This window comes from Trichosurus vulpecula, chromosome 1, assembly GCF_011100635.1.
Source record: "Trichosurus vulpecula isolate mTriVul1 chromosome 1, mTriVul1.pri, whole genome shotgun sequence".
In the NCBI taxonomy this organism is placed as follows: Eukaryota; Metazoa; Chordata; class Mammalia; order Diprotodontia; family Phalangeridae; genus Trichosurus; species Trichosurus vulpecula.
Window position 1 is genome coordinate 423155972 of NC_050573.1, and position 12707 is coordinate 423168678.

A 12707-nucleotide genomic window follows, 5' to 3' on the forward strand; every position below is an offset into this window, starting at 1 on the left:
AGTGATGAGGTGGAGGAGACAGCCAAATGGCCTGCTGGAGGTGAGATTTGCAATCTAGAAATCACACCCACTGTGCTCCCAGACTGGTGCTCCGACATTAGCTTTGCTGCTGCTCTGCAGATCTGAAAGATTCTGTGTACGGGGGAGACAGACAGGAATAACAATGTGTCTTAACAAAAAAACAGAGAATCCTTTCATTTTCTCTTTTGTTTTTTTTTCTCTTTCTTGTTGAAATTTTAAAATTCATTCAACAAACATGTACTTAATGCCTACTGTTTGCAGAGCACTAGCCCAGGATGGAGGAGATAAAGATGTGGTCCCTGCTCTCCTAGATCTTATAGTGAGTTAGTAACTTCATTTCCAGTCTCCATTCTTTTGCACTAATCATTCCTGGAATGTTTTCCTTCCTCTAGAATCCTTTGTTGTTGTTGTCCAGTTGTATGCCACTCTTTGTGACCCCTTTGGGGATTTTCTTGGCAAAGATACTGGAGTGGTTTGCCACTTCTTTCTCTAGCTCATTTTATAAATGAGGAAACTGAGGCAAACAGGGTTAAGTGACTTGCCCAGGGTCACACAGCTAGCAAATGTCTGAGCTCAGATTTGAACTCAGGAAGATGAGCCTTCCTGATTCCAAGCCTAGTGTTCTATCCACTGCATCACCTAGCTGCCTCTTTCTTCCTTCAAAACTCTCTCAAACCTCACCCTCTATAGAAGGTCTTTTCTGGTTTCTTCTGCCTGCTTCCCCTCTCTCAGTTTCTAGAGCGGGGATTAGGAACCTGTGGCCTCGAGTCCACACGTGGCTGCAGGTTCCCCACGCCTGTTCTAGATCTTTCCCCTTTAAGTTTTCTATACTTCTATTCTGTATATATCCCAAGTGTACATGTTGTGTCCCCCATTAGACTGTAAGCTCCTTGAGGGTAGGGACTGGTTTTGTCCTTCCTTGTAATCCCAGAGCTTGGCACAGTGTCTGGGAAATAGGAAGCATTGAATAAATGCTTGCAGAATGACTGATGTTTTTGTTCATTTACTGGGTAACACTGAGTCTAGGAATAGTTAGGCCACTTAAATGAAGGATAGTACCAACAAGGTCATGGATTAGATCCCGATATGACCAGTTAGTTGTTGTGTCTATCCTATGTCTATAGACTACAGCCTCCTCCCTGCCCCACCCCCACACACATACACCCTAACCAGTAATTTTTAAAAATTCACATGTTAAATTACTGAGTGTCCAAGAGAGCAGCATGTACCCATTGATGCTGGAGTAGAAGAAGAAGCTAACTCATTTTCTCTGCTGCTGATGGGTCTGAATCATCATCTTCATACAAACAGAACAGCAGAGGCAAATGGATGAAGGAACCAAAAAGCTCTAGGAACAGGAAGGAATGGTACTGGCAAATATGGGTAGGAAATATAAAATTTACATCAAATAAAAATTGTTATTTGCCTGGTTTTTAAATGTTTGATTAAGGGGAGGGGAAGGAGGGGAACATGAACACCATTTGGCTTAATATTCCAAATACTAAAGGGAAGACAGCATCTTCCGTGGCTATTTGTAGAAAATATGTTTAAAATGCTATAATTCTGAGCCCAGTCCCATAGTAAAGATAGACCACAGTGAGAGAATATGGGAGCAAGCATCCAATATGTATCCAAACAGCATTCAGTGAATACAAAGAATTAAAAAATGGTTAAATTGGAGTCCAAATCGAAAACAAATTAAATATCAGGCCCATCTCTACAAAGTAATTCTATTATTCAAGTCATTGCAAATTACTTAATTGTGTTACAGATCATAGAAATTGAAAATGGAAAAGAACTTGTAGGTCATTTAATCTACCTGCCTCTCATCAGGAGATTGCTCCCTGTGGTACGCTTATCAAGCCAGGCTAAATTTTAGTTCCAAAAGATGAGGAAAATGCCTTAGGGTCTGATTGCAAGGAGATGTTTATTTTTAATTTGTTGGTTTTTTGTTTCTGTAATAGAGATACAGTTCTCCTTTTCTTTAACTTCATCCTGTGATTTCAAGCTATGCCCTTTGACCTCAAGAGAAGATATTTAATGCTTTTGGATATTTTCCTCTGCATAATCAATCGGCAGATCCTCAAGGGAAGTTGGAATAAACAATGTGCTGCGTCGACTTAAAAGGCATCGCTGGTTAGGAACTCATTAAAAGGAGACACAGTATTGGACTGGGATACATTGAGGTGTCTCTTTCAACTGCAATATTGGGGGAGTTGGCCTGCTTTGTGTTAATCTGGTGTATTTGTTAGGAATAGGGACTAGACCTATGTGATTCATAGTTATAGGAAGCTCCCAGATGAGGTAACTCCTACCAGTGCAGGTGGACACTTTTTCTGGAAATTATAGATCTAGAGATATCCTAGAGCACTGAGAGGCCATGAATTACCCAAGGTCACACAGTCAGGACATGGAAAAGACAACTCTTGACTCCAGGTCTTCCTGGCTCTTTGAACTGTCTCCATGCATTATACGGTGCTATCTCTCTGTTTCCTCTTGTGTGTCATTTTATTCCTTCCTATAGATAAGTTCATTTTTCTTCCCCCTTTATTCATGTTCCAGAGGAAAACATGTTTCACAAGAGTTAAACACAGTTCACCCTCACAGCTATCTAGCACAGGAATAATAATAATTTTAAGTAATAATATTTTTACTTATTACTGCAAGTAATGATAGCTAAGATTTATACGGCACTTACTATGGACCACATACTGTGCCAGATACTTTAAAATTATCATCCTGATTGATCCTCACAACAACCCTGGAAGGTAGGTGCTGTTATTAGCACCAGTTTACAGATGAGGAAACTGTGGCAAATAGGGGTTAAGTGACTTGCCCAAGGTCACACAGCTAGTAAGTATCTGAGGTCACATTCAAACTCTGGTCTTCCTGACTCCAGGTCCAGAGCTCTATCTACTGTGCCACCTAGCTGCTCTAAGTAATCTCCTAAATAACTGCTGACTGGGGAACCCAGAATGTGCGGGATTTTTTTTCAATTTTATCTTGCATCTAACCATATCATTTTGCATATGATGTATGATTATTTCCAAGGCAAAAGAAGAATGTGTGGGAAAAGCTATTTACAAGGTGGTGATATTCTTAGTATGGGGGTGGTGGTATTTTTTTGTTTATTTTTTCTTCTAAAAGAAAAAAAAAAAAGATTTGGGACTTCCTTCATATCCAGAAACTAAAGAACTTCTTGTGGTGTAAAGCCTCCAGGTAGTTTGTGGTTGTTTTTCATTAGAAAGTAATTTATTTGGGATATAATTACATGGTATAGTGAGTAGAAAGATGACTGGACTGAATCCAAAGACTTTGGAAAGTGTTTGACGAGCTGTCTCATGCTAGACTTGCAGAAGCAATAATATAATGCAGTGGATTTAGAATTTGTTGAGCGGCCAGACTGAAAGCGTTGTCATTAGTGATTCTATGTTGTCTTAGAAGGAGGTCTCCAGGAGGTCGGGATATACGCTGAATAGGTTTGGTCCTGCACTGTTTAATGTTTTTATCAGTGACTTAGATAAAAGGGTGTGTGTGTGTGTGTGTGTGTGTGTGTGACCTGCAAATCTGATAAGCATATATGTGCATGTATGCATATACACATAGCTTTGTGTGCATATGTATACCATACAGACATATATATATACTTATATAGATGCCTATACACACGTACACATATCATACATATATATGTGTGTTTATGTATAATATGTACAAAGGTGTACATATAAAAATAATATATTAAATATATAAATGTACAATATATGCCTATATGCATATATCCATATATGTAAATACAAAAATATATTATACATACCTAAATATACGATGCATAGATACATGTATGTATTGTGTATACAGGTATGTATAATACGTGGATATGTGTATTGTATACATATGTATATATATGTAAAGGGTTGTGTGTGTATATGTGTGTAGATAATATATGTAAACATGTATATGTGTGTGCATATATTATATGTGAAGGGATACATGTATATCTATATATAAGATGTCTTTATGTGTTTCTATATATAATATATATAAAGGATATGTGTATATGTGTGTGTGTGTATAATTCTTATCAAATTTGCAGATGGCACAAAGCTAGTAGGGGTGGCTAATGTCCTAGATTACACAGTCAGTTTCTAGATCTGACAGGGTGCCAGGGCTGAGAAACCTTCAACCTCAAGGGCCTCTAGGTACTCAAGTGAGGTCCTTTAATTTAATCCAAACTTCACAGAATAAATAATTTTATTATTATTTGGATTCAGTCAAAGGACTGCATTTGAGGACGTAGAGGGCCACGTGTGGCCTCTAGGTTGTAGGTTCCCCACCCCTGGTAGACCTTTGAGCCAAATTAAATGAAAAGAAATTTAACAGAGACAAATATAACACCTTATTTATACTAACACTTGGATTCCCCCAAAAATGACTTTACCAGTGCCGGTTGGAGGAAATAAGGAGTTTTAGGGAACTGCAAGCTTAACAGCATCAGTAGTGTGATGGGGCAGCCAAAAAAGCCAACATTACCTTGAGTTCCATCTTATAGGAGAGCCATAGTTTCTAGAAATAACTACACATAAAAACAAAACAAAACATGTCCTCTGTCTGAGTCAAACCACGTATATAGTATTGTGCTTGGTTCCAGACACCACATTTTAGAAAGACCTTGATAAGCTGGAGAACATAGGAGAGAATGATCAGAAGAGTGAAGAACTTGAGTCTATGTCATATTAAGATGAAGGAACTGGGACGGTTTTGTCCCAAGGGGGCGGGGAAAGCTGGGGATAGTGGAGGGGAAAGGAGAGCTATCTTTAAGTACTTGAAAGTCCCATGAAATACGAATTAAGCTTGTCCTGATACGCCCCACAAGAAATCATCATACTAACGGGGTGAAATCACATATGTAGGCTTGACATAAGGAAAGTGGAAAGAAGACCATACTAACTAGAGCTATACAACGGTGGAATGACTTGTCTAGGGAAGTGACTGTGGTAGTGGCTTCCCACTCACTGAAGGTCTTCAAGCAAAGAGATCATGAGCCTTTCTCATTTTCCAGAAGGGGATGGACTAGATGGCTGGTGAGGTCTCTATCAATTCTGACATCCTGTGACTCGCTGACTTGAGCTCCAGTCCCAGTTCTGGTACTAACGATATTTTCTATGTCTCCTTTAAGATTGTTTTTCTTTGCATAATTAGTAATTTACTTTCCTCTCCTGGGAGGTGTAGCTTTCAGAGCTCATCCTCACCAAAACGGTGGAGCTGTGGTCCCTTCTGCTCCCCAGTCAGTTCAGTATGAACTCAAACCTGTCTCTCATGACATTATGGGAACAGGGCTTGGGCTCATCATTGAAATCCAGGCATTCTTAATCTAGGAATTCATTAACTTATTTTAAAAATGTATTTTGATAACTATTTCATTATATTTGGTTTCTTTTGTAATCTCCTATATGTTATGCATTTGGAAACATTATTCTGAGGCAGGGTAACTAGGTTAAACCAGGCTGCCAGAAGGATCCATGACACACCAAAAGGGTAAGAACCAACCCCTGATCTAATCAAAGCAAAGTTCAGGCTTTAAAACATCCCATTAGGAAAGTGCTGTGGCTTATTTGCACACACCTCACTATCCCTGGTCTCACTGTAAGGCACTTTATTTGGAAGGATCTATGAGAATGAAGGAAGAACAATTATTTTCTGCAATCAAGGGCAGACATCAGATGTTCAGCTCGGCCTTTTCATGTTTCTCAGTTTTGTGGGGCCAAAGTTCTCTGCAGTGACAAAATTGCTTCGCCGTGGTTCGTGCGAAAGACGCTGACTGTCATTTTAAATGTCACATTTGCAAGACGGGGTGTGGGGAGAAGTGATTTTCTGGACAAACCTGCAAAAACAATTAATGAGAAAATGGATGGAAAGCTAACTGTATTGTTCAGCTTTACTCTCTATTCCAGCTCACATTTATATAATTACATTCATCATCTAATTTATCCCCAAGGCAACATAGTGGAATACATGACAGTAGGGTCATTATCTTTGTTTTACAAATCAGGAAAACTGAGGCTCAGCAGGGAGAGCATCTTATCCAGGATCCACCAGTTAAATGAACAGAAGAAAACCTCAATTTATATACGCTTTGCAAAATGCTTACATTACAACATCCCTAGGAGGTAGATATTATTCCCATTTTAGAGATGAAGAAACTAAGGCTCACAGAGGTCAAGTGACTAGACCAAGATTACATGGCTTGTGAATGAGGAGGGCAGGACTTGAACCTAGTTCTTTTCATCCCGAGTCCTCTGCTCCTCCTGCTGAAGTTATACTGAGACTCCTGGCCAGACACAGCAAGCATCTTAGTGCTTTGAAGTCTGCAAAATGTTTCACGTGACGACAATTTGTTTTTAATGTGAGGATAAAATAATATAATATTTGTAAAGCAAGTACTTTATAAACCTTAAAGCTCTACACAAATGATGATGATGATGGTAGTGGTGATGGTGATGAAAGTGACGAAGGTGATAAAGTTATAGCAGAAAAAGCCCAGAAGTTGGAGTCAGGATGTGTGTGTTCTAGTTCTACACCTGCCATTTGCTCATTATATTTCCTTTGACAACTTATTTTCCCTCTGATCTGAGATGTCAAACACATAGCCCGCAATATTCACTGGTTCAGCTGGAACTTGATTAAAATGTAATTGGCAAATGTTTAACAAAATATATAAAATATAATAGAACATAGATTATGTTGACGTATAGTTTTTCAAGTTAATATGTACCCTGCCCGAATCTCTATATATGGTTCAGTGGCACTGTTTCTATTGGAGTTTAATATCACTGAATTAGATATTTAGCTTGGACATTGAAAAAATCCATGGTTCTATGGCATGGTTTTCAGGGCAGCTCGGGGGCACAGTGGATAGAGTGTTTGGCCTGGAATCAGAAAGATCCCTCTTCCAGAGTTCAAATACAGTCTCAGACACTTACTATCTATGTGAACCTGGGCAAGTCACTTAACCCTGTTTGCCCCAGTTCCTCACCTATAAAATGAGCTGGAGAAGGAAATGGCAAATCACTCTGGTATCTCTGCCAAGAAAACCCCAAATGGGGTCACCAAGACTCAGACATGACTTACAGCAACTAAGCAACAACAACAATCCTATGTCTACAAGGAATCCGACTAAGCAGATAGTTTAATTACCTCAATTGAAGCTGGATCTATCCTAACAGTGAAATGCTGAAAAATTGGAAAAGTGAGAATATTTCATGGCACTGTTTTCTTTTCTTTTCTTTTTTCTTTTTTACTCAGAAAGTAGAAGTTTATTGGACCAGGTATAAACATATTTTCCTTGTTTGTCTTTATATTGTAGCACTGGCCAATAGCAGAGGGCTTTACATTTATATATTAATTCATGATACTCCTACATTTTTTCCTTTTAAATTTATTTTAGGCATTCTTTTCTTGCTAAACTATGAGTTACAGATTCACTCTGTCCCACTCTTTCCCTACCTACAGAGAAGCCAAACAATATGATATCAATTATACATGTGAAATCATGCAAAAACATATTTTCATATTAACCATATCTCAAAACAAAGCTAAAAAAGAAAGGGGAGAAGAAGTGAAAGGAGGAAAGGAAGGAGGGAAAGAGAGACAGAGAGAGAGACAGACAGACAGAGACAGAGAGAGACAGAGAGAGGGAGACAGAGAGAGGCACAGACAGAGACAGAGGGGGGATAGAAAAAGAGAAGAAGAGAGAGAGAGGGAAAGAGAGAGAGAGAAGAAGAAGGAGGAGGAGGAAGACGAGGAGGAAGAGGAGAAGGAGGAGGAGGAGGAAGGAGGGAGGGAGGGAGAAAGGGAAAGTTTGAGTTCCTCAGTTGTCTTTCTGGAGGTGGACAGAATTTTTTGCATAATGAATCCTTTGGCATTGTCTTGGATCACTATATTGATCAGAGCAGCCAAGTCTTTTACAGTTTGACCATCATTACAGCATTCTGTTACTGTGCACAATGATCTCCTGGTTCTTCTCTTTGCATCTTCATTTTGCATCAGTTCACATAGGTCCTGCCTTTTTCTTCCTGAACCCACTCACCTCATCATTTCCCATAGCACAATTGTACTCCATCACAATCCTACGCCACAACTTGTTCAGCCATTCTCCAATTCTTTGCCACCACAAAAAGAGCTGCTATAAATATTTTTGTACATATAAGTCCTTTTCCTTTTTCTTTGATCTCTCTGGGATACAGACCTAGTAGTGGTATTTCTGGATTCACAGGTGTGCACAGTTTTATCGCTCTTTGAGCATAGTTCCAGATTATTCTCCAGAATGGTTGGATCAGTTCACTACTCCACTAACAATTCATTAATGTATCTATTTTTCTCATGCCCTCCAGCATTTGTTGATGCTGATAGGTGTGAGGTGATATCTCAGAGTTGTTTTAATTTGACTTTCTCTAATCAATAGTGATTTAGAGCAGTTTTTCATATGAATATAGATAGCCTTGATTTCTTCTTCTGAAAACTGCCCATTCATGTCCCTTGACTATTTATCAATTGGGGAATGGCTCTTAAATAAATTTGATTCAGTTCCCTATATATTTGAGAAATGAGGCCTTTATCATAGAAACTTACTGTAAAATTTTTTGATATTACTTCATTGTCTATGGCACCTTTTAGCAAAATGTAATTTCCCTGATTATCTATTTTAGTTAGGTCTATTTTTGCTTTTGCTTTGTCTGAGATCATGATTGCTGCCCCTGCCTTTTTGACATCAGCTAAAGCATAGCAGATTCTGTTCCAGCCCTTTATTTTAATTCTGTGTGTCTTTCTGTTTCAAGTGTGTCCCTTGTACACAACATATTGTTCAATTCTGGTTTCTAATCCATTCTGCTATCTGCTTCCATTTTATAGGTGAGCTCATCCCATTCATACTCAGAGTTATGACTAATAACTGTATTTCCCTCTATCCCATTTTCTTCTGTTTATTCTTCTTTCTCTCTTTTTATCCTGTCCCTCCTTCAAAGTCTGTTTTGCTTTTGACCACTGCCTCTCTTATTTCACCCTCCCTTTCATCATCCCCCCACCCTGTTTCTTTCTGGCTGCTTGCAATATAGTCTCTCCTTGGCCCAGAAGCTCCAGAATTTGACTATAATAGTCCCAGAAGTTTTCATTTTTGGCATCTCTTTTCAGAGGTGATTGGATTCTTTCAATTTTTATTTTACCCTCTGGATCTAAAATCTGGGCAGCTTTCCTTGATAATTTCTTGAAATATGATGTCTAGGAGCTTTTTTTTATCATGGCTTTCAGGTAGTCTAGTAAGTCTTAACTCACCTCTCCTGGACCTATTTTCTAGGTCAATTGTTTCTCCAATGAGATATTTCACATTTTCTTCCTTTTTTTCATTCTTTTGACTTTGTTTTATTATTTTGTGAAGCCTTGTGGAGTCATTAGCTTCCACTTTCCCAATTCTAATTTTTAAGGAATTATTTTTTCCAGTAAGCTTTTGTACCTCTTTTTTTCCATTTGGCCAGTTCTCCTTTTTAAGGAGTTCTTTTCTTCATTGAATTTTTATGCTTCTTTTGCCACTAGTCCAATTATTTTTTTAAGACATGATTTTCTTCATTATTTTTGTGACTCTTTTGCCAAGTTTTCAATTCTCTTTCCATAATTTTCTTGTATAACAAATTTTTCCCAATTTTTATTCTACTCTTATCTCAAAGGTGTAGACATATTTCTCCATTCTGCCTGACACCTTTACAAAAATAGTATGCAACAGCATAAAGCATTCATGAACAGTCAGCAAAGCAAAAATATCACTGATCAGAATGCAATAAAGTTTATAATAAATGGTATTTAAAGAAAAGATTCAAAATTAAGTGAAGGCCAAATAATCCAATCCTATAAAATATATGAGAAAGAACAAATTATAGAAACACAAAATAATTTTGTCAAAGAAAAAGACAACAATCAGACAACTTACTAAAACTGTTGGGACAAAGCCACAGTTGTCATTAGGGGGATCTATATTTCATTACTGCAAGGTAATTCTCCTGCTATATTACTTCTGTGTTGATCCTTATATTATCACATATCTATTTTCATAAGAGACTCAATGCGTCCACCAAATGTGTTTTTAAAATTACCTTTAAAAACAATAGATTCACAAATACAGGTTATTTTTTCAAGTTCGGCAAATGTTTTAAAATGTTGATAGTTCTTCATAACTACAACAGTCATCAGGATTTTTAAAAAATCTATTTGGAATAGACATGTCAATTCAATCCAATAAATCTTCTCTGAGCACTTACTTTGTGCAAAAGAGGCTCTCCATAGAGCTGAGGGAAATACAAAGATGAGTGATGGAACTTATTTGAAGTTTGCCTAGAACTCTAGCTGCCAGTTAGAACATCTAGCTATAGAGAGAAGAAACATCAACAGGAAAACTGGGTGGTAGCACCCTCTAAACCTGTTAGATGGAGGAGATGGTGAGATTCATGCTAGTGCTTAAATTATTTCTAGGTTCAATAACAAATCAGAGGATCTATGGAAGAATTAACTCTTTTTAGCAAAAAAAAAAAAAGTATTTTTTTCAGTTAACAAAGAATTATTTTTTTTTCTTCCTACCTCCTCTTACATTAAAAAAAGAAAAAAAGAGACATCTTTGTAATCAATATACATAGTCAAAACATTTCCCATGTTAGCCATGTCTAAAAATATGTGTCTTTTTCTGTACTTCAGTCTATCTATTCCCTGAACTTCAGTCTCCTAAGACCAACTCCTTAATGGGCATTTCCAACTGGATGTCTTGGACACATTTCAATCTCAAATGATCTATATTTCTGTAAAAACCCACTCCTCTTCCAAAATTTCCGATTTCTTTAAATGGCATCACTATCTTTCCAGTCTCTCAGGTTTATAACTCTGGAATTAGCCTGGACCCCTCATATCCATACTTTTCTAATCAATTACCAAATCTTGATTTTTCACATCCAGTTCTCTCACATCTGACCCCTTCTCTCTGTACACACACACACACACACACACACACACACACACACGCATGCACACACGCCCTCATCACCTCTTTCCTAGATGACATACTCCTAATTGATCACCAGCCTCAAATTTCTCATCACTCCATCATCCACAGTATGGCCAAAGTTGTATTTCTTAAGTGAAAATCTGACCTAGTGCCCTAGTGCTTCACTGACTCAATCAATTCTAGTGGCTCCCTATTTCCTCTAGGATAAACTACAAACTCCTCTTTCTAAGCTTTTAAAGCCTTCATAGCCTTGTCCTAACCTATCTTTCCATCCTTATTATGTATCACTCCCCCTCTAACACACTGTAAGCCAACCAAACTGGCCATCTCTGGCCATCTCTTCCTCTTCACACACAGCACTCTACCTCCTTTCTCTATGGCTTTGCAAAAGCCTTTTCCCATGCCTGGAATGTACTCTCTCCTCACCTTGGCCTCTTGGTGTCCTGCAACAAAGGTCGATCAGCACCTTTGCTTGAAGCCTTTCCTAATCCCTCCAAATGCTCTTGCCCTCCCTCCCCAATGCATCATATTTAGCTCTGTGGTAGGTATTTATAATTATTCTCTTTAATTTATTCTGGATATAGTTACATGTACTTTTTGTCTTCATAATATGAATGTAAATCCCTTGCAAAAAGAAATTGTTTTATTCTTGGTACCCGTATTCCGAGGACCAGGTGTATTGCCTGGCACAAAGTATGTGTTTAATAAATGCTTTTTGATTGATTAATTCACACACACACACACATACACACACACACACACACACACAAATACATATACACACACACAGCCTCCACCCTAGACACTACTAGGGAATGACTTAAGCATCTAAGGAAATCGATGTTAATGTGTTTAGTATTAGCTAAACAATAGCATTAGCATCTTGTGTTAAAACTTGTTTATTTTTTAGTTTTGAAAATAGATTTTACATTACATAGGATGGGAAATATACCTCTTTTATAATAAAAGCTCTTGCAATTTTTTATTTCTTGCATCATCTTTGGAAGTTCCCTCACTTTAATCTTTGAATAAAACTGAAATGAGGAGGATGAAATCTGCTTTCTCCTTCTGAATGTTTTTTTCTTTACAAATAAAATTCAATTCATGACCAATGAATAATGGCATCTTTCAGTCCCTGATGGTCTGATACTGGGTGAATTCTCAGTTGACTGCCATTTCCAGAGTAACCATGGTGACCAGGGTAGCTCCAATGAAATCCATTAATCTCACTGTGATTAACTGTAAATCCCCAAGGATCTTTTTTTTTCAAGAATCTAGCAATATCTAATTCCTCTCCGTGCATAATAGTATATGATGCGCACCTCCCTACTCCCTTTAAAAATGTGTATATCTAATCAACAAATATCCATGGCAAAGCCTCATTAGTGCACATTGTTAATTAGGATACCTGTCCCAGGCGAGGCAACATTGCAATATGGCAAGTGAGCCCTTGCAAGGTATAAACACAAGGTCTTGGAAATGCCCCACACTCGTGGGTATTTTTGACACACACGCCAGAAATTTTTCAAAGAGGTTTTCATGTGGCTAAAAAGTAAGCATGGTGTTATATAGGGTATAATGCTAAAGAAATTTGAACTGCACAAGTCTCTTTACAGGTCAGTTTTAAAGTCTATTATCACTCTCA